General features: G+C 36.7%; 1 non-coding gene across 1 annotated transcript; it reads left to right on the top strand.

Moving 5' to 3' along the window:
• Window positions 1-22: 22 nt before the first annotated feature.
• Window positions 23-94, top strand: trnaq-cug (transfer RNA glutamine (anticodon CUG)). Its single transcript has one exon. It is a non-coding gene; the product is annotated as a tRNA-Gln (tRNA).
• The last annotated feature ends 22,276 nt before the right edge of the window (window positions 95-22,370 follow it).

Below are 22,370 nucleotides of genomic sequence, written 5' to 3'. Positions count from 1 at the left end.
AAACAGGTGTGCAGACACTGTAGGTTCCATGGTGTAACGGTTAGCACTCTGGACTCTGAATCCAGCGATCCGAGTTCAAATCTCGGTGGAACCTTCGAGAGTCTGTCTGGCAGTGCTTGGCAAGGAGGAGCTTGGGGTATGTCACAACTTTCTCTGTGGCAGTGTGTCTTAAAATGTATTGGTACAGTGGCCTGCTTTAACAACGGCCTCCTAACAATCTAGAACTCACATAAAACTGAGCAGGAACTAAATTGACAAGACAGGTGTCTCGCTTAGGGTGCGAGAGGTCACATGTGAAATGTTCACATTTATTTGTACGCAAGAATTGCCTGCCTTAACTATGTCATTCTTTTTGAGGTCTTCAATAAAATTAATTATTGCATCACTAGACACCCAAGGTTCTGACAATCTGTGCTTAAGATTTGCGTAGAAATTTGCCTGGGCCAGATCATGAATTCCTTGGACTTCTTCAATGATGGTATGAATTACATATGAATGTAAAAGAAGCTTTGCTTGCAGTTTCAAATAAAACAGTCAAACTTTTTAGAAAAAAATATTCATCTACACTTTCAAAGACCTCTCATGGCTCAGGCCCCTCACTTTCATCTTGAGATGTACAAGGCTGACACATATGTTGTGGTGGGCTTGCAAAAATTGCTTCATGAAGAAGCTCAGGTGGACTATTTTTGTGTGTTCTTGAGATATGAGTTGCAAATGTGGATTTTACACTTAATGCCCTCTCACAGCTCTTAAGGAGGCAATTTATTTCCCTGCCCTCATCATTGTCACAAGTTTCGGAAAGTTTTTTTCGAGTATGGCTCTGTTTGACGTTTGATGGAGCGGAATTTCCTTATAAGGGCACTTCTGCCGGAAGAGCGCGTGCTCCCGTATAGCAGAGCACTGAGAGCACAACAGACTTCACTGATCAGAGCGAGAGCGTTGCGAAATGTCACAAAAGAAGTGTGTTTTTGGTTGCCAGGGCAAGACAACCCTGCACAGATTACCAATTAAAAACAGCATTAAGGGACCAGTGGATGGACAGAGTTGTCTATCAACGGAGTTGTGCAAGTGTTTGTGTTTGTTCCAAATTTGTTAGTGTGAACAGCAGAAACACAGCGGGTCCTGAATTGGGCTCTTTTGTATCCTTTACTGTTTGTTTAAACTGCGATTTGAATTTGTTCATTGAGGTGCAGGGGAATTTGAAGGAGAACTTTGCAAAGGAGAGCTCAGTTCAGTGTTTCTGTATTTGCGACACAGCTCTCTGCATGTGCACCGAACACAACGTGAGTAACCAGCTACTCAGTTGATTTTTCCATGTCTTGTGTGTGAATGCTTTAAACTCTTTTGAATGTTTAAATTGGCAAGTGGCAAGGCTTAAAAATTTGAAAATGATAAGCATTTGTGTTGACATGCAGCAGGGGCCTATCAACTGTTCTGATTGTCTTTTTAGGTTGGACTCAGCCAAATGGTTGAGATCGCCGGGGGCCACCCTCAGCCGTGGGTCTTTTTAATCATCACCACCTTTCACCCCACTAGCAACGGACTGAATTACATTGCACTCTTCTCTAACGCATATTAATCTCAACAAGGGAACTATGTAAGGCTGCTATTTGTCCACTATAGCTCAGATTTCAACGCTATAGTCCTCATCAATCTTGCCTCTAAAGTCATATACCTCAGTCTAAACTATTCACTCTTCACTCGGAACCGGGAACACTTCCCATAACACCCGATGTACTTGCTACATCATTAGAATAATGGTATCTACGCTAATATCTGTCTGTTTCTCTCTTATTCTGAGGTCACCGTAGCCACCAGATCCAGTCTGTATCCAGATCAGAGGGTCACTGCAGTCACCCAGATCCAGTACGTATACAGACCAGATGGTGGATCAGCACCTAGAAAGGACCTCTACTGCCCTGAAAGACAGCGGAGACCAGGACAACTAGAGCCCCAGATACAGATCCCTGGTAAAAACCTTGTCTCAGACGACCACCAGGACAAGACCACAGGAAACAGATGATTCTTCTGCACAATCTGACTTTGCTGCAGCCTGGAATTGAAATGCTGGTTTCGTCTGGTCAGAGGAGAACTGGCCCCCCAACTGAGCCTGGTTTCTCCCAAGGTTTTTTCTCCATTCTGTCACAGATGGAGTTTTGGTTCCTTGCCGCCCTCGCCTCTGGCTTGCTTAGTTGGGGACACTTCATCTACAGCGATATCGTTGACTTGATTGCAAATAAATGCACAGACACTATTTAACTGAACAGAGATGACATCACTGAATTCAATGATGAACTGCCTTTAACTATCATTTTGCATTATTGACACTGTTTTCCTAATGAATGTTGTTCAGTTGCTTTGACGCAATGTATTTTGTTAAAGGCGCTATATAAATAAAGGTGACTTGAATTGACATGACTGCATGTCTTCCCCACAGCTCCACTCCACTCAAATTTGCTGATGATACTTTTTTCTGAATCTAAATAACTGTAAAATAGCCAGTGTTTTGCTGTATCTTCTGGGAACAATATCTTACTGTAATATGAGGTGCATCTTTAAGAATTTATGCAGCTCAAATAATAAATTACAGTAAATTACTCTATGTACCCATTACAGGTACCAACTGTAACATTAATCAGTAAATTACTGTCCTCCGACACTACTCGAGTGCATTACGTCACATTATATTGTGAAGTGTACACATATTCAGGCAGAAACCAAAGATTTATGCAATATGCATTAACACACACATACACACGCACTGACTGCCTTATCCTAAAAGTGAAGGTGTTGCCTCTTTAAGGCAGCCTGGAGGTCAAGTCATTTGTTTACTTTTCAGCTTGCATCGTTAGTCAACCAGTTGCAACGTTTTCACGTTTTAAGCCTTAAAATGGAACCTTACACAAGGAGTAAGTAAACTGTTCAAATATAAGTGAGGTTCCTAGAATACTTTATGTGAAGTTAAATCGTTTTTATTTCCTTTGTTTCCAGAATGCTATATGGTTAGCTGAGTTTTGAGCCTCTCCTCAAAACTTTGAGTGACATCTCTTGGTGTTGCAACATATTTAATTGATAAAAAAATGTACCAACTCAGATTGTTTATTTATTTAGTAATGTTTAATTTATTCATTTAATTGGTTAGTCAACATTTGCCACAATGTACAGATGCAAACTGTGCAATGTGCCTTTCCACCAGCTTAGTGTTTTTTATGCATATAAAAAGACACCAACATAGAGCAAATTTTGCCTGTGGAATGCAGAAATGCCCTTGTACATTTAAGACATTTTCCTCGTTTAGGTCTTCATATGCACAGAAATCACAGGCAGCCACAAAAACAAGAAAAGTTATACATAGGCATCCACAGGCGAACCTCGACTGTCAGGTCCTAGGGTGTGCATGTGTGGCTTGTAATTTTTCAGAGATGTGCTTCCACTTCCAATTCATATGAGATGGTAGAAAAGTTAGCTCACTCCCTTTAATGCACTAATTTTTATTTAAATAATTAAATAAAACTATTAAAATAAACCCTTTTAAAGGGAACATTGCTACATTTTTGCTGAGTAATCTTTTTTTTATTTTTTATTTTTTTTATGTTGTTTTCAAGGAAACTTCCACCAAGATGTCAATAGAGACTGAGCAAACCCTACCAGCCACACCAAGGCTCATCATGCTTGGTAAGCATAAAATATATAGTAAACAACCTATATGTTTCTTTGCAGTTTTCATGGTGACTTTTTTGTGGATGGTCAGCATTGAGGGGAAAGTGAAACATGGCATTGAAGAGAAGCTGGATTTTGCTGCAGCACTCTCTGTGCTTTTTGGTTGCTTTTATTTTTTTAATATTGAGTACCAGGAGTCAGCCAGTGCCACAATTGAGCTTATTCAAAGGTAAGTGTTAAAAACCATTATGTCCAATCATGGTTTTATTTAATAAACATCTTTTTTGTCAATATGTATTTGTTGTTGTACTTGGTTCTCATAATACAGGTATATATATATATATATATATATATATATATATATATATATATATATATATATATATATATATATATGTTTTTCTTTTTCATTTTTTTTTTCAGCTGCAAAACTGGGTCTACAGTTAAAAGAAAGGTTCAAAATGTGAATCCACATGTCCATACATTTCTGCAGAGCCTTACCGAATCTGAATAGAAAACATCTAATTAAGTAAGCAAAAGCAGTATTTCTTAAGACTTTCATTATAAAGACATAAACTGGTCATTTCATTTTTGTTGAATAATTACAGGTTTGGAACAACATGTGGGTCAATGGTGACTGAGTATTATATTTTGTCACTACATATTTTGTGTGTGTGTGTAATATTGTAAAGAAAGAAAACATTATTTATATTTGGTTATAATTTTATTGTAAATATTGATTTCATTCATTTGCTTTTATTGAAAATATGCTTGATTAATTAAGTTACTAAAATAGACTGGCGTTGTTGTTTATTTATTTTACTTTTGTTATTATATTGTTAAGGAAATAAGAATACTTATATTTTGTTTATAATTTTTACTGATGTTGTAAGATGTTATTTAGCCAATTCTATAGATAATGTGGTTGTTTTTTGTTTTTGTTTTCATTTTAGTATATGTTCTGATTTGTTTAATTTTGTGATATATTTCATGTTATTTATTTGTTTTTCCAAAATTAATAAAATATATTTGTATGAACATTTTATATGCATTCTCTTATATAAATAAATAAATAAAATATTGTCATTCTGGTGTTAAACAAATATTATATACAGTAAATTTATATGCAGTATTATACTGAGTGGTTTTGTGTAATTACAGTAAATAACTGCCAACACTCCTGCCAGTTATTCACAGTAATTCTTTATTTACAGTATATAACTGGCAACACTGTTGCCAGTTAGTCACCGTAATGTTTCAGTTACAGTAAAATACTAGCAACATTGTTGCCAGTTAGTCACTGTTAAAGATTCATTACAGCAACTAGCTGGCAACAGTGTTGCCAGTATTTTACTGTAAAAAAACCCAGTAAGGTCTGACAGTGTAATATAAAACATCACCTTTCATGTGATAGCTGTTCATCACTTTATGCCATAGAAAGGTGTTCAATTCAAGGCTCCAGAAAACAATTGTAGCTATTTATCCAACGTACTTAACACATAACTGTACGTTCACACCAGAAACAACCTGCGAGAATAAATTGCGCGTAGTTGGACGCATGTAAATTTTTAGTTTATACGCTTCATTCGCGCGTGAAATTAATTATTTATTTGTTGCCAGTATTTTACTGTAAAAAAACCCAGTAAGGTCTGACAGTGTAATATAAAACATCACCTTTCATGTGATAGCTGTTCATCACTTTATGCCATAGAAAGGTGTTCAATTCAAGGCTCCAGAAAACAATTGTAGCTATTTATCCAACGTACTTAACACATAACTGTACGTTCACACCAGAAACAACCTGCGAGAATAAATTGCGCGTAGTTGGACGCATGTAAATTTTTAGTTTATACGCTTCATTCGCGCGTGAAATTAATTACTGTTATTGTGTCATGAAATGTAGTTTTGGGTTTCGCCGATTTTCGGAGACAAGCTCCATGCAATCAGTGGAAGCTCAGTGCCTATGTTTCCACCGAGAACACTCTCAACTCAGCTCAGACTATGAAAAGACAATGTAGAAAAGCCGAGTGGATGTGGCGGAAGACGAAACTTGAAACTCACTAAAGTATCTATAAAGACAGCCTTCATGCTTTTAATGTGAAACTAGCCACAGCTAGACAGAATTTCTTCTCAAACCTTTTAAACAGTAACTTAAACAACACTTGCACTCTTTTTTTCCACTGTTGAGAGACTGACAAACCCCCAAAGTCAGATTCCCAGTTATATGCTATCAGACAGCAAATGCAATGAGTTTTCGTCCTTCTTTTATGAGAAGATCATTAATATCAGGAAGGCGATTGGCACATCCTCAAGCAATGCAGAGGTCAGACAGATTTGGCCGCAATATCAAAAAGATACTATGTCTATTTTTGAAGCAATGTTTTGGAAGAAATAGTGCATCACTTAAAATCGTCAACCTGCTATCTTGACACACATCCCACATCTTTTTTTTTTTTTAAGTATGCTTAACTGTTTAGAAGAAGATCTCTTAGAAGTGGTGAATGCCTCACTTCTTTCTGGGACATTTCCAAACTCCCTAAAAACTGCATTTGTTAAGCCCCTCCTGAAAAAAAGCAATCTTGATAACACCCGTTATCATAGAAAAGGTAGTTTTTAATCAGATGAACAAATACTTAAACTCAAATGGATACCTGGACAATTTTCAATCTGATTTGCCGACTGCATCACAGCACAGAGACAGCACTCATTAAGGTAATAAATTATTTTCGCTTAAATTCTAACTAAACATCAGTGCTGGATCATATTGACATCATATTACTAGATCTCAGTGCTGCATTTGACACTCTCGATCATAACATACTACTAGAGAGACTGGAAAACTGGTTCGGGCTTTCTGGGATGGTACTCAAATGGTTCAGGTCATACTTGAAGGGAGAGGCTATTATGTGAGTATAGGAGAGCATAAGTCCCACAAGGCTCAATTCTTGCACCGCTCTTGTTTAACCTGTATATGCTCCAACTAAGTCAAATAAAAGTCAAATTAAGTTTTCAAGGTGAATGCATACCTTGACTCTAGGGGTCAAACAACTAAAAATCAAGTCAGGAATCTTGGTGTGATTCTCGAGACAGATCTTAGTTTCAGTAGTCATGTCAAAGCAGTAATTAATCAGCATCATATCATCTATAAAAACATTGCAAGAATTAGATGTTTTGTTTCCAGCCAAGACTTGGAGAAACTTGTTCATGCCTTTATCACCAGCAGGGTGGACTATTGTAATGGGCTCCTCACTGGCCTTCCCAAAAAGACCATTAGACAGCTGCAGCTCATCCAGAACACTGCTGCAAGGATTCTGACTAGAACCAGAAAATCTGAGCATATCACACCAGTCCTCAGGTCCTTACACTGACTTCCAGTTACATTTAGGATTTTAAAGTACTTTTACTCATTTATAAATCACTCAATGACCTAGGACCAAAATATATTGCAGATATGTTCACTGAATATAAACCTAACAGACCACTCAGATCATTAGGATCGAGTCAGTTAGAAATACCAAGGGTTCACGCAAAAGTCCTCCTTTAGTTACTATGCTGCCCGCAGTTGGAATCAGCTTCCAGAAGAGATCAGATGTGCTAAAACACTAGTCACATTTACATCTAAACTCAAAACTCATCTGTTTAGCTGTGCATTTATTGAAGCACACTGTGCGATGTCCGAACTGATTGCACTGTATTCTACGTATTCACTGTATTTGATGTAAAATCATTTTCTATTTTTAAGTGTTTTAAATTAATTTTAAATAAGTCATTCTTTAAATAATTTCCAAAGTTTTAAAATTGAAAGTGACATGACATTCAGCCAAGTATAGTGACCCATACTCAAAATTCTGCATTTAACCCATCCAAAGTTCACACACACACCCAGAGCAGTGGGCAGCCATTTATGCTGCGGCACCTGTGGAGCAGTTGGGGGTTCAATGCCTTGCTCAAAGCCACTAAAATTGTGGTATTGCCAGCCCGAGAAGCCTAGGGTTAGGAGTCAAACTCTCTAACCACTAGGCCACGACTTCCCACTGGCTTTGATGTCTTTTTAGTGGTTCAAGATAAAATATAATCCATTTGGGGTAAATCTAATCTTTGGTCTTTATTCAATTAATCTATTAATATGTTATATATACACAAGCAAGATCCTTTTTATTCCTGTTTCTGTAAAAGTATGAAGAAGTGTCATACAGCTCCGGGTATCCACATACAGCAATGATCATTTGTCCTCCATATTTGTTTCTGATTTTTCCTCTGCTCGCTAAATCATAATCGTGTCACTACTAGAGCAAGCTCCTGATTGGTTAACGCGGCGCGAAATTTCAACAAAGTTCAGATTTTTTAACTCACTCAATTTGCGTCGCCTCATTCGTGCTAAATGGGCCGCAGGTTGTCTATTTGCGTCTTTGCATTGACTTAACATTGAAATCACTCACGCCAGATGCTCCATTCGCATCTGGTGTGAACCCACCATAAGGCTTGAAAAATCTCCTCTGTACAAATCCTTAAAGCTGTCTGGTGCTAAAGCAGCCAGTGGATTTGTCTTACATGTTTGCTATTATGGTTTGTGTTTTTATGACCATTGTTTTTGCATTTAACAATATTGTCTAAACTACACCAAGTATAGCCCCAGTTTAGGGATAAAATAAGTTTAGGGAATTCATTTTTACATCTGTGTATAAATAAATGCTAAGTTGGACAGGTGGTAACTCATGTCCATCAATGGGGGCTATAGGATAATGAGTCCTTATAGGGCTGGATGCTTAACATCTCTGGGTCATCACGTAATTTTTATTTATTTATTTATTATTATTAATGTTTAAGTACTGTAATAGTTTGCAAGGAACCTTTAAACTTCAACATTAATGCAAAATTAAGTTTCATAACTTAGAATAATAACCACATTGTTTTATTTAAATATTGTGTTGTCTTAATTCTTGTGAATAAAAACTCATGATGCTTCTTGACAAAATAATGCATTAGTACTTAGGAAACATATGTAATGGTTCTGGATCTTTTAGGGCAATATATAGGCTAGGCAATTGTTAACATTCACCGCAAAAGCAAATTTAGTACAATGGCCATGTCCAAATATATGATCTTGATTTGGATTAATGCATCCCCCAACCCAATAGAACAAAACCAAACATACAGCAGTTTATTAAATTGTGGAGACGGTTGAATCCCTGAAAAAGAATCTCATCAATTTGGTGAAAGTTTCACAGATAAAGATGGCTTCTAGGGACAAGCATGCTCTAGACTTGCCATTGCAAACACTAAAAATAATCACTATAGTCTGCATACTGCATTTCATAAGGTAAGTACATTTTTGTTTCACGTTGATATAAACCTCAGTGAATGTCGTTATCTCTTGTTTTACAACACCACAAATATGACAACATTTCTTATAGAAACGTTCAGCGATGTCATAAGATTACTAGGCACTGTTTATATTTCTTCAATAGTCACAGCATGACATACATCCCTTTGTTTTATTTTTCTAAATTTTTACATTATAATATTTAGTTAAACACCATGGCTATATAATCTGTCAAAGCCCCAGCCAGAAACGTCCGTACCTCCTGTGCCATCTGTGGAGAGTGCTGAAGAAAGTTTTGATGAACATCTCCGACACAAGTCCCCAGAACAAGTAAGTCATCACTGTTGTATGTATTCATACACATGTATTTCATGTATGGCATCCAACTTGAAATGCTAAATGTTGGTTGATTTCTTTCAAAGCTACAGCTAGAATCCCCCTCCCCTATTCCTCTGCAATCTGTGGATAGCGAAAGTTCTGCAAAAGATTTTGGACGCAAGTCCCCAGAACAAGCAAGTCATCACTGTTTGAGATTTGTTTGAAACAGTGATGGATGTATGGAGCCAATAGCTTTGTATAGAAATTTAAAGTTTCGTGACCCCATTGCCTCATTTTCAGAAGAGTTTGTCAAAGTGTTCTTGAGAAAGGCACTGATCCACTTGGGGTTAACCAACACTTTTATTATTTCACAAAATAATTAAAATTTTAGTATCACAACAGTAATTATAAAATTTAATCTGATAATTATAGTAATTGGAGATGTAGTGTGAAAACAAATAATCCATTGATTTTCATACTGTAGCTTGTTCCTTTTTTGATGTTAGAATAACAAAATGGGAAACAGAAGTATTTTCCCCTGGTCAACATTGACTGCATTACTATTGCAAGTTTTAGAATTATTTGTTTCACAGTTTTGTAAGGAATATAGCTTGATATCAAAACATGTCCACCAAACACAAAAAATTACATTGAAATTATTGTGTAATTGAAATGAAACACATTCATATATATATATTTAATTTTTTTCTTAAATAGCACATGGTCTGGTGACCATTTGTTACCCCAAATAAACAGCACCAGATTAAATAACAGATAAATAAATTGGCTATTAATGTACAGTCTTATTTGATACATAACATTTTAGTATACAGTAAAATATTCTTAAAGGAGATACTTTACAATAACATTGTACTTTCTCTTTAGGGGTCCGTGACTACTGCATCAGATGAAGAAGGATTGTCAAAATCAGTTTGGGGGGGGGGGGGGGGGGGCAGTTCTCCTCTGACCAGACGAAACCAGTAGTTCAATTCCAGGCTGCAGCAAAGTCAGATTGTGCAGAAGAACCATCTGTTTCCTGTGGTCTTGTCCTGGTGGTCGTCTGAGACAAGGTCTTTACAGGGGATCTGTATCTGGGGCTCTAGTTGTCCTGGTCTCCGCTGTCTTTCAGGGCAGTAGAGGTCCTTTCTAGGTGCTGATCCACCATCTGGTCTGGATACGTACTGGATCCGGGTGACTGCAGTGACCCTCTGATCTGGACACAGACTGGATCTGGTGGCCACGGTGACCTCGGAATAAGAGAGAAACAGACAAATATTAGCGTAGATGCCATTTTTCTAATGATGTAGCAAGTACATCAGGTGTTATGTGAAGTGTTCCCGGCTCCCGTTTACCTAATTAATGCAGCCTAAAAATCCTTTAACGGATTCGGATATTAAAAGCATATTAGTATGTTATGTGTATGCCAGGTTAAAGAGATGGGTCTTTAATCTAGATTTAAATTGCAAGAGTGTGTCTGCCTCCCGAACAATGTTAGGTAGATTATTCCAGAGTTTAGGCGCCAAATAGGAAAAGGATCTGCCGCCCGCAGTTGATTTTGATATTCTAGGTATTATCAAATTGCCTGAGTTTTGAGAACGTAGCGGACGAAGAGGAGTATAATGTAAAAGGAGCTCATTCAAATACTGAGGTGCAAAACCATTCAGGGCTTTATAAGTAATAAGCAATATATTAAAATCTATACGATGTTTGATAGGGAGCCAGTGCAGTGTTGACAGGACCAGGCTAATATGGTCATACTTCCTGGTTCTAGTAAGAACTCTTGCTGCTGCTTTTTGGACTAGCTGTAGTTTGTTTACTAAGCGTGCAGAACAACCACCCAATAAAGCATTATAATAATCTAACCTTATGGTGCGTTCAAGTCATCTCGTTTAGATAGTATTTCCGAGTTGAATGCACATGAACGCCACCACAATATCGTAAATACCAGTGGGGAGCTCGGGATTTTCTATAAGCTTTTCTATTTACAGTGCAGTAAGTTAATCGACGACGCATAATATGATGCCATTATAATATAACAATGCAAATTGTAACAATAAAGTTGGCAGCGGCTTCATAAAATAAATGAAAACATAAAAAAACTAAGTATACGTAATGCACGTTTCTTTGTTCTTAATTTTCTAGAACAAGAGTTAAAGAACATTGCTGTATTCTTGTGTTTTTAATTAAGAGAAAGTACACGCCATCTTGCTCCAACGAAAGTGACTTGAACGCACATGCTGTCATAAGCACGACTTCCCACCTCGTGCGTACGAACTTCCCAGTAGGACTTGAATGCACCATTACTGCAGATTTATCTTGGTACTGGTTGCCTAAACAACAATTCATGGTAGCAATTAACACAAGTTCAAGTAAATGAGTAATCAAAAAGAAAAAAGTTTATTAGAGAGGAAATATTAAAGGTATGCTGTGTAGTGTGGATAGTGTGCATATAACAGCATGTCAATGAACATGTCAGAACATAACTGTGTCTGGTGTAACAAGTTAAATAACAAGAATGTGTAGGTGGTTTACATTGTGTGTGTGTGTGTGTGTTCGCCCACTTTCTGACCAAGAGTGGATGTGCTTTCAGGCACAGGAGAGAGAGTTCAGGAAAACCCTGGATGTTAAACTAATTAAATGACAGACAAACAATACAATTCACTGGAACTAACCCGCGTTACTGGACTAAACTTATAACCATCTTATGTGGAGTATACTACAGAAATGGTTCTTATACAGCAACTCACAGAGATTGGAGAACATTAGGAATACCTTTGCTAAAATACACCGCAAGAATCCTTCGGAAATTCCCCCTCTGTAAAGCACTCTCACCGAGGCCCGATTCAGAGACGCTCACTGAATGGATAAATCAGCAGCTGCACTTCGTACAGAAAACCATCCAGCCAGCGCTCAACAAAGCGACAAATTCCAACAGTATGAGAGAACCCAGAGTGGTGAGCGGAAACGAACTAGCCTATCTTTGGGAACACTGTAGGAGTAAGGCAATAGATATAATTCTAAACAAAAGCACTTACCCAGACCCCCTCCTGCGATAAATGATATGAATAAAGTTTATGAGTATTATGCTGCGAAATGCCAACCAGCACAGTTATACCAACATATGGGCAGTCCTCCGTGGTGCGGCGCTCTCGACCTGGAGGACCCGAAATATGCCCCCGTTACTTCGGACTTCACCGCAGAGGAGATCTCAAGCGTGCTTTGTAGTCTCCCGAACAACAAAGCATGTGGTGTAGACGGTGTGACATATGAAGTGCTCAAGGCAACAAAACAATTTTCAACAATGACATTAACTCAGATTTTTAATGTCTGTTTAATTAACTGGAAAGTTCCCGATTCTTGGAAGGGAGCTATTATATATAGGATCCCCAAAAAGAACAACATTCCAGAAGATCCCTCCACCTGGAGAGATATATCACTGCTCCCCACTATAAACAAGGTATTTATGAAGTGTGTTTTATGCCGAATTTTACCCTGGCTGGTGGAATCAGGAACATTGTCAACAAAACAAAAAGCATACATAGAGAGGCAGGGAATGAATGAGCATGTATTCTGTTTGAAGACTGCCATCGATGATTTTAAACATCAATCCTCCCGTTTCTATGCGGTATTTCTCGATTTTCGAGACGCATTTGGCTCTTTACCACATAGTGTAATGCTTCATTCCCTTGAGGAAATAAAACTGCCGGAACAGTACATACAAATAGTCAAAACTAGACATACAAAATCAAACTGATTATTCTTATCTTTGGTAGCTTGGGACATGTGCACAGATTATGTGTCAGAGGCTTGCAGATTGCTGGACCGAGTAAAAAGACCTCTAAGCAAACAGCCAGATATTGTTCTGTGTCAGCAATCATAGGCAGTCTGCATGTTTGGAGAAGACGATGTCACCTTTATCCATAGCCTACTTTTTGAATGTGATTGCAACTTGCATTGTCTGTATTGTCAGGTGAAACATAATAGGCTCTTTGTGAATATTTGGATGCTGTTGTTTTAATCAGTATTTGTCATTCCAAATAAAATAATCAAATGTGTGTGTGTTTGTGTGTGTAAAGAGGTTGAGTGAGGAGGTCCACTTGAAAATTTCTGCAAGAAAAGGAGAAATAAGTGATCTTGGTTTATTTAAATGCAACATCACCATTATTCACAATAAATAAATGAGATCCCTATAAATCACAATTAAACTCTGCCTCATAAATTAGCTGGTGAATTTTCAGCTTGGTGAATTCCCTGCATTTAGGCTCAAGCCCCTTCAGGGCTGGCATCAAATTCTGCAGAAACTAAATATCAGGATCTTCTGATCCCGCAGGGGCAGGACAGTTGGAAGTTTCTACTCCCTCAACGATTTTCTGCTCAAAAGAAGACATATTCTTTCTGCTCTCGTCCTCTCTAGTCATGTCCTCTACCACACAGTCCATCCTACTTTCCTCTGCACTGATCTTTATGCGGTTCCTTATTTCTGTCATGATGTGATAGTAACGCCAAGGGTTTTTTTTTGGGTGGCAGCTGCTCCACTTTTTCTTTTCTTATCCTCTCTCATTTCCCTAACATAAACGTCACGGAGATCCCTCTACTTTCTCCTGAACTCATCCACTGTTAAGTTTAAAAACAATTACATAACCTTGTAAACAATGTTAAATTAGATGCTATTCTTAGTTATGTAATTTCAGTGTTGTTAGATTACTATACTAATTACTCTCACTAAAAGGTATTGTTAATAATACTAATTACTTTTTAAATCCCACATCAACCTCCACCAGTTTAATAATACAAGGATAGACATGAAACTACTCTTTTCATTCTTTCAAATAAATGATATACAATTTTACTATTGTTTTTATATAATTGTTCTGTAGTCTATACAGTATAAAATACATTAACAAAAAGTGACTGTAATTAAATTAGTGAAACAATAAGAGTAATCCCTTACTTTTCCAGGGAAAAGTATTTAAATTACAGTAGTAATGAATAATTAGTAATTAGTTAATCACTAAGTAACGCATTACACCCAACACTGGTCACTTTATACTGCTTGTTCATATTGTTAGCATATGAGCATAAACTTTGAATTTTAAATTAACCAAAATTTTATAAACTGTGATAGCATTGTTCATTGTCAGTTTATGTTAACCACTGTCTCAATAAATAAGTAAAATGAGTAATAATAACTTAAAGGAGACCAGGATTTCCATACATTCAGCAAATTTGGCAAACAAAACACAAGACAAACCGACAATCTCGCGAATTCTCTTCCAAGCATAATTTTTCTTATTAATGTCTCCCTATGATTTCCAGAGAAGAATCATTGTGCAGGTCTTAAAAAGTCTTAAAGGTCCCATGGAATGAAAACTTCACTTTATGAAGTTTTTAACATTAATATGAGTTTCTCTAGCCTTTCTATGGTCCCCCAGTGGCTAGAAATTTCGATAGGTGTAAACCAAGCCCTGGGTGTCCTGCTCTGCCTTTGAGAAAACGAGAGCTCAGACGGGCCAAGCTGGAATCATCCCCTTATGACGTCATACGGGGAAAGATTACCTCCCCTTTCTTTGCCGGCCCAAACATTTACATATAATTCAGTCGCAATGTCAGCACAGCCTTTACAAACTTTTACGATATGGATTTGACAGTACTGCCACAAACAGGGTTCATTAATGCCTGATCTCTGACTAAACGATCAACTTCATGTTTTACTTGGCTAATTTGTTTGGTTTTGATTTTGTTTTCGGTCACTTGTGACAGCCTAATAATATTATAATTACAATTATCCTATTATAGGATTAATTATATTTAACGATTTTCCCAAATCAATTTTTTTTGCTGAAGGATCTTTCAGCATGATGGACTAGGATTAATTATATTTAACGATTTTCCCAAATAAATTTTTTTTGCTTAAGGATCTTTCAGCATGATGGACTTGACCCTCAGGGCACATTATGAAGTCCATTGTCATACTGTCGATAGCCCACAGAACTCCCTTCGAATTCAGAATTTGATTCAACTCCAGGTCAGCAGCATTTTTTTTCACCAGGCCAGGGTCATCTGGATCTATTTTCACAACAACACCCCGTGTAAGCCGAACTTGGACAATGTTTGAAAACTTTTATTTATTACTTTATGATGTTAATTTTGCACATAGGAATTGTATTATGTCATGACAATAGGATTAAATGTAAATTAAAAACTTAGAATTTAGCAAATGTTGAATTGTTTCACAATTTCAGAGCAATAAATGCTGGAGAAGTGATTGTTGGAAAACCAGTTTTAAAAAGCTGCGTTCAGTGTTTCGGGCATCGTGCAGAAACTTCAGGCTGACCTTTCCCCACCAGTTTAGCAATTCCAAACCAAATGGAATATACTTTTCAACAAAAACCACTTATTTAAAACTATTTAATTTCTTTAATTTAATTACGGCTATTCATTGTAGACTAATAAAGTTGGTTTCAATTTTAAGGCTCTATTTTCTGCTTTACTGTAGCTTAAACCATTTGGTTTTAAAAAGCAAAAGAAAATTCAGATTAAGATTTCAACCAAAAATCAATAAACAAAATGGATTAACTTTTCACAAGTTACCTTGAAAAGAGCAAAGAATTATGTAAACCAAATAACCCTTCTTGTCAGAAAACAGATGTAAACAAACAAGATGTGCACTAGGTCAAACAACAACAAAACAGAAAATGTTGTTTACCTCAGTCCATTAAACGAGTCAATTCAAGTTCGGAAAATTACATGAGTCCAGAGTGTAAAAGGAAAATAATGTGTCAGCAGAACAGACAACAAATTGTTAAGAGAATGAAAAGTTGAAGCTTCAGAATCAGTCTATTGGTGCCTCGGCATCTTTTTCCCTCAACACGGCTTGATATATCCACACCAAGCATGTAATCGACAGCAGTAAATCTCCTTTATTTAACCATTGTGAAAAAACGCTGCAGTAATTAATTTCTAAAATAACTTGCTTTTTCGATCAAAATTCTCAAGATTCATTCACACACATTTTCTCTGTTCCTTTTCCAGTTGCCGCTGTCTCCGTCAATTCTGAGCTTTCTCAACTGGAAAATTTACACCTGCAGTACTACTTCCAGTAAAATGTTTTTTTCCTCGACTGCAAATTAACTAATTTATGTCTGGTTTACATAAGCATTACATCAGAATGACAAGCTGTGAGTCTTTGAACCTTTATAAGGGCCAAGCATACTGCAGGTTTCCTATAGAGTTTCTGTGTATTGGATTTAAATATCTTTGAATTGCTTTTTTTTATAGGACACATGGATATGGATAAAGCTTGAGAACATTTACTTACGGCTTGTCCGAATACCCACACTTGCAGTCTTTGCACTAAAACACTTGAGTACTTATATGGCATATTTGCTGTATTTGGCACAAGGTTTCAAGTAGGGATGAAGACCACAAGTGTTTGTCAGACTTTTGTGCAATACCCCTCAGGTAAAGAGAAGTAGATTAAAGAAAGCCAGGATGACAGAAAAGGTGCAGCTTGACCTTCTTAATCTGCATATCCAGGTTTAGTCCGTTGCACATTTGCTGAGCCAGGATGAGAACGTGCTGCTATCTCAAGCCAGATGTAGATGGTTGGGATATGTGCATGTTCACCGCATTCTTAAAAAGACCACGGGATCGATCACAGAATCAATGATGCAAAAATGGATAAAACCCATGCGGCATACTTTTGAGCAGCGGCCTCTAATGGAAACATATTATATGTTTCACCTGTTTATATGTAAAAAGGGAAATACAGCTTCTATAATAAAACAGAGAGGAAAGTGGAAGCAATCAAAAACAACAAAAAGAGCAAGGATATGTAAGTGCTATAACAAGTCTCAGTTAGCTTAACACAGTACACGTATCATAGGCTTTTAAATAGTATTATAAATAAAAAGAAAACGAATGAAAAGAATAAATGAAAAGCTAAAATAAAAAAATAATAGAGCAAACTAGTTAGAGGTCTTTACACATATACACACACTCACACACACACACACACACACACACACACGTATAATTGCATAATAAATGAAAAGAAAATAGAATAGAATACAAAAAGATTAGAAAGGTAGTTAGATTTTTTTAAAGAATATAATTAAAATAGTGAGTGTTAAAGTTAGAGGGTCAAATAAAGATGGAAGATATGTGTTTTAAGTCGATTCTTGAAGATGGCTAAGGACTCAGCTGTCCGGATTGAGTTGGGGAGGTCATTCCACCAGGAGGGAACATTTAATTTAAAAGTCCATAAAAGTGACTGTTTCTATTAACTATTAATATATATATATATATATATATATATATATATATATATATATAATCTATTTATCCATCTATCTATTTTAATCTATCTATCTATCCATCTTAAAGAACGAGCATGTCTGGCCAATAAAGGTTATTGTAGCGATTTTCCCAAATGCTGAAGGATCTTTCAACATGGTGGACTTGACCCTCAGGGCACATTACGAAGTTCATTGTCATACTGTCGATAGCCCGCAAAACTCCCTTCGACTCCAGCATTTGCTTCAACTCCAGGTCAGCAGCATTTTTCTTTCGCCAGGTCAGGGTCAACAACAACAACACCGCGTGTAAGCAGAACTAGGACAAGGTTTGAAAACTTTTATTTATTACTTTATGATGTTATTTTTGCACCTAGGAATTGTTGTATTATGTCATGACAATAGGATTAAATGTAAATTAAAACTTAGAATTTAGCAAATGTTGAATCGGTTTCCAAATTTCAGAGCAATAAATGTTGGAGAACTGATAGATCGAGTTCATTGTTTCGGGTGCATAGTGCAAAAACTTAAGGCTGAACTTTCCACACCACTTGAGCTATTCCACACCAAATGGAATATACTTTAATGAAAACCACTTATTTCACACTTCCCTTCAATTCTTTCTGAAATTTTAGGTTTTCGTGGTGAAAAAAAAATTACAAATTAGGTGAATAGTGTCTGCTGACATATTTTATTGAATTGTCGAGTGCTTGTGTGAAGTTTTCAACACAGACATCCAAAGCGCAGCAGCACTGACAGCGCATTAATTGAGCTTTCTTCTTTTTTGTGCATGATTGAACAAATACAGAACAAATTATATGAATATGTCAGCTTGGCAAATATACATTGGTTAACCCAATGTTTTAACGTAAACAGTTAAGAAAGAAAAACGCATGTGTATCAGTATATTGGATCTGTGTTTCCTTCTTAAAGTGAAAATAAACTAAAAGGAAACTTTTGTCTATACAGGGAGGACTATGCAGTGTTATTTCTACATTTGATTATTACATTTCTGTACCTGAAAATGTATTTTAGATCTACCTGACAAACCTAAAAAGCACTGATTATTTACACTGAACAAAATTATAAACACAAAACTTTTGTTTTTGCCCCCATTTTTCATGAGCTGAACTCAAAGATCTAAGACTTTTTCTATGTACACAAAAGGCCAATTTATCTCAAATATTGTTCACAAATCTGTCTAAATCTGTGTTGCAAACTCCATTTATAGTCATTAAAGGGGTCATATGATTCGGTTTAAATTTTTTCTTTCTCTTTGGAGTGTTACAAGCTCTTGGGGCATAAAGAAGATCCGTAACGTTGCAGACTAAAGTCTCAAATCCAAAGAGAAATTCTTTATAAAAGTTAAGTCAACCATGTCCTTCTAAAATGGCTCATTCTTACACGCCCTATGTTTATGTCACGATTACGATAACGATTACGATTACGATTACGATTGGGAAGTCGTGGCCTTATGGTTAAAGAGTCGGACTCACAATCGAAGGGTTGTGAGTTCGAGTCTCGGGCCGGCAGGAATTGTAGGTGGGGGGAGTGCATGTACAGTGCTCTCTCCACCTTCAGATGCAGATGCTTTCGTTGTTAAAGCTAAAAAGTTAAAAACTACTTTTCAAAAGAGGACATAACTAGAAATCAGTGGTTAAGTTGTATTTACAATACTGTTCCAGAACAGTTCAACCCAAATATGCAGATTTGTGCTGCACACAGGACTGCTTAAGTTATTAATGTTTTAGCTTTATAAAGAAGCATGCATGAATCAGAAAATCAAAGACGGTGCCTGCTTGTTGTTTAAATCAGTTAAAGTTAGCCTGTTAAACAAGCCACAGACAAACTCAGTGCTGTAAGCCATCTAATTAATGCTTTTCTACTGTCGGGCCAAATGGTTCTAAGAACGGTTAGGTACAGTTCCAGTTGTTTTTCCCTCATGAGCCTGGTACAGTGCAGCACGATTACAAACCAAGTGGTGAGTATTTGCATCATACATAGCCATTAACGATTTTATCACAAATGTTGCATTTATTTAACATGGCAGACTGTGTTATTTTTGTTAATCCACCAACAAGGAATTACTCACAGATTGAGGTTCAAGCATGCACACAAACGTCTGTCTAGTTGAATTGTTCTTCTGAAGAATACAGTTACATATACTCATTTAGTAGAGGCTTTTATCCAAAGCAAATTGATATATAATTTAATTGTACAGTGGTGAGAGTGTAAACCATTATAGTGTAAAGCATTGAAAAAAAAATAAGATATATATATATATATATATATATATATATATATATATATATATATATATATATATATATATATATATATATATTTCCTAAAACTAGCAGGACTGCAAATGCTTTTTAAAAAGTTACAAAAGCTAGGCTAATTTGTGATGTGTTTTCTTTCATCTGATAATACCAAGTAAGAACTTAGCTGGTTAGATTATGTGGACCATGTCAGTTTAATAATGCATAATACAAGTTTATCTCTGGCCTTTTTCTCATATTGAAAATGGTGGGAAGAAGGGAGAAGAGGAAAGTCAGTCTGACTATTTTGGGGCTCCTTGGGACTAAATTGGCCCACTCTCTAATATATAAAAGTATACTTTTAAGTATTCAACTTTTAAGTTAACAGTAGCAAACTTTGAGTACACAACTAGTTTACATCTGTAGTTTGTACTGCAATCATACTAAAAGTGAACTTATATGTATACCAATAATTTACTAATTAAATACTTTATACAATTAGAAGTATAGTCTCAGTAAACTACTATTTCTTTGGGGGGGGGGGGGGTGAAATGCTCGTTTTCACTCAATATCCTGTTAATCTTGAGTACCTATAGAGTAGTACTGCATCCTTCATAACTCCAAAAAGTCTTTATTTTTATTATATTTATAAGAGAAAGATAGTCTGTACCTATTTTTCCCCGAAAAACACGAGCGCCTAGAGGCGTGACTTGTGGGCGGAGCTAAAGAATCACGAGCGCCAGTAGGCTTTTGCGTTGAGAGTGTTTGGAAGCTGTGACACAGATCCAGAGGCTGAAATTTAACAAGAGCAGCATCAGCAAAGGCGTCTCTGTGTGGTATGTACTGAAACTGTATATATTTGCTTAGCGGTTTTGGAAAATGACTAAGTTCCACTTTATGTCGTCTTTTTTTTTTTTTTTAAGCTGTACATGTGGAAAGTGCAGTTTGATGACAACATCGCATGTTGTTTACTTGATGTGCTTACGCGCTGATAGCTAAGTTAACAACACAGAGATATTTGAAGCAGTTTTACTCACCGCCTGCGGTGACCCTTTCACCATCGTGACCCTTTTTCGTTGGGACTGCATTATCCTTAAGAAATAAACGATGTGCAAAACCGGCGTCAAACTGGGCCTTATTTGTAAAACAAGCATCTTCGAAATGCAGGGAACAAACAAAAACACTTGCACAACTCCGTTGATGCTCTGTAAAAATAAACTCCATCCACTGGTCCCTTAATGCTGTTTCTCTTTTGGTAATCTGTGCAGGGTTGTCATGCCCTGGCAAACAAAAACACATTTCTTTTGTGACTTTTCGCGACGCTCTTGCTCTGATAAGGGAATGTCTGTGCTCAGCCTCTCATTGCTCTGCTATACGGGAGCGAGCGCTCTTCCGGCAGAAGTGCCTCAGGACCCATATAAGGAAATTCCGCTCCATTTAACGTCACACAGAGCCATACTCGAAAAAAACTTTCCGAAACTTGTGACAAACCGGAAGAGGTTTTTGGAACAAAAATACTCCTTCAAACGTACAACTTAATTTTTGAAACTTTGTCCATGTTTAGCATGGGAATCCATCTCTTTAACAGTGTAAAAAACTCAGTATGCATGAAATAGCATTTCACCCCCCCCCCCCCCCTTTAAGTGAACTTTCTAGCTTCATGTATTTTTTTAAACACTTTAATGTGTTTCATAGAAAATAAAATAAATAAAATTTTAAACAAAAAGCTGAAAAAAGACTGAAATGGAATTGGATTAAAAATAATAATGAATAATAATGAAAATGTAGATGGAGTCGATTAACACCCCAAAGATTGACTGTAATTATTACCTCTTCATCTGTTGACATTGTACTCCATAATGTTACAGTTTCGATGCTGTTTTCATATCAGATGATCGTATCTGTTTTTTCTTTTTTATTCTCTGTACAGAAAATGCGACTAACGCTCTCTACCATATAATAATGAAAACACGGATTCTAGGAATAGGAATAGCTCAAATATTAAGTGGACAATAAGTAAATCAATAAGTGGACATTCAACTGAGACTGCCTTGCTCTCAGTGGTTGAAGCTCTAAGTCTGGCAAGAGTGGAATCCAAATCTTCAGTACTTATCCTGCTTGATCTGTCCGCTGCTTTTGACAAGGTTAACCACCAGATCCTCCTATCAACCCTACTGGCAAAAGGCATCTCAGGAACCACACTTAAATGGTTTCAGTCTTACACTAAGTATACATCCAAAAGGCCCTTTTTACCGCCACACATCCCGCGGTGGCGGCGGTATAAAGTGCATTTGCAACCTTTGACCGCTGAGTGGCGCTTTAACCACAAGTTATCAAACAAGCGCATCAAAGCACATTTTCACTAATAGATGTCCGTTTTGACTCGCTGATGTGTTTGATGGCTTCAGTCAGGGAAAATGAAAGAAAAACACTGTAGTTAAAATGTTTAATATATTTAATATTTAATATCCACAAACGAAAATGAAGTTATGTGCATTTCTTAGAACGAATTCA

This window comes from Carassius gibelio, chromosome B2, assembly GCF_023724105.1.
Source record: "Carassius gibelio isolate Cgi1373 ecotype wild population from Czech Republic chromosome B2, carGib1.2-hapl.c, whole genome shotgun sequence".
In the NCBI taxonomy this organism is placed as follows: Eukaryota; Metazoa; Chordata; class Actinopteri; order Cypriniformes; family Cyprinidae; genus Carassius; species Carassius gibelio.
The sequence above is the reverse complement of the archived record's forward strand: the minus strand, read 5'-3'. Positions and strand labels throughout refer to the sequence as shown.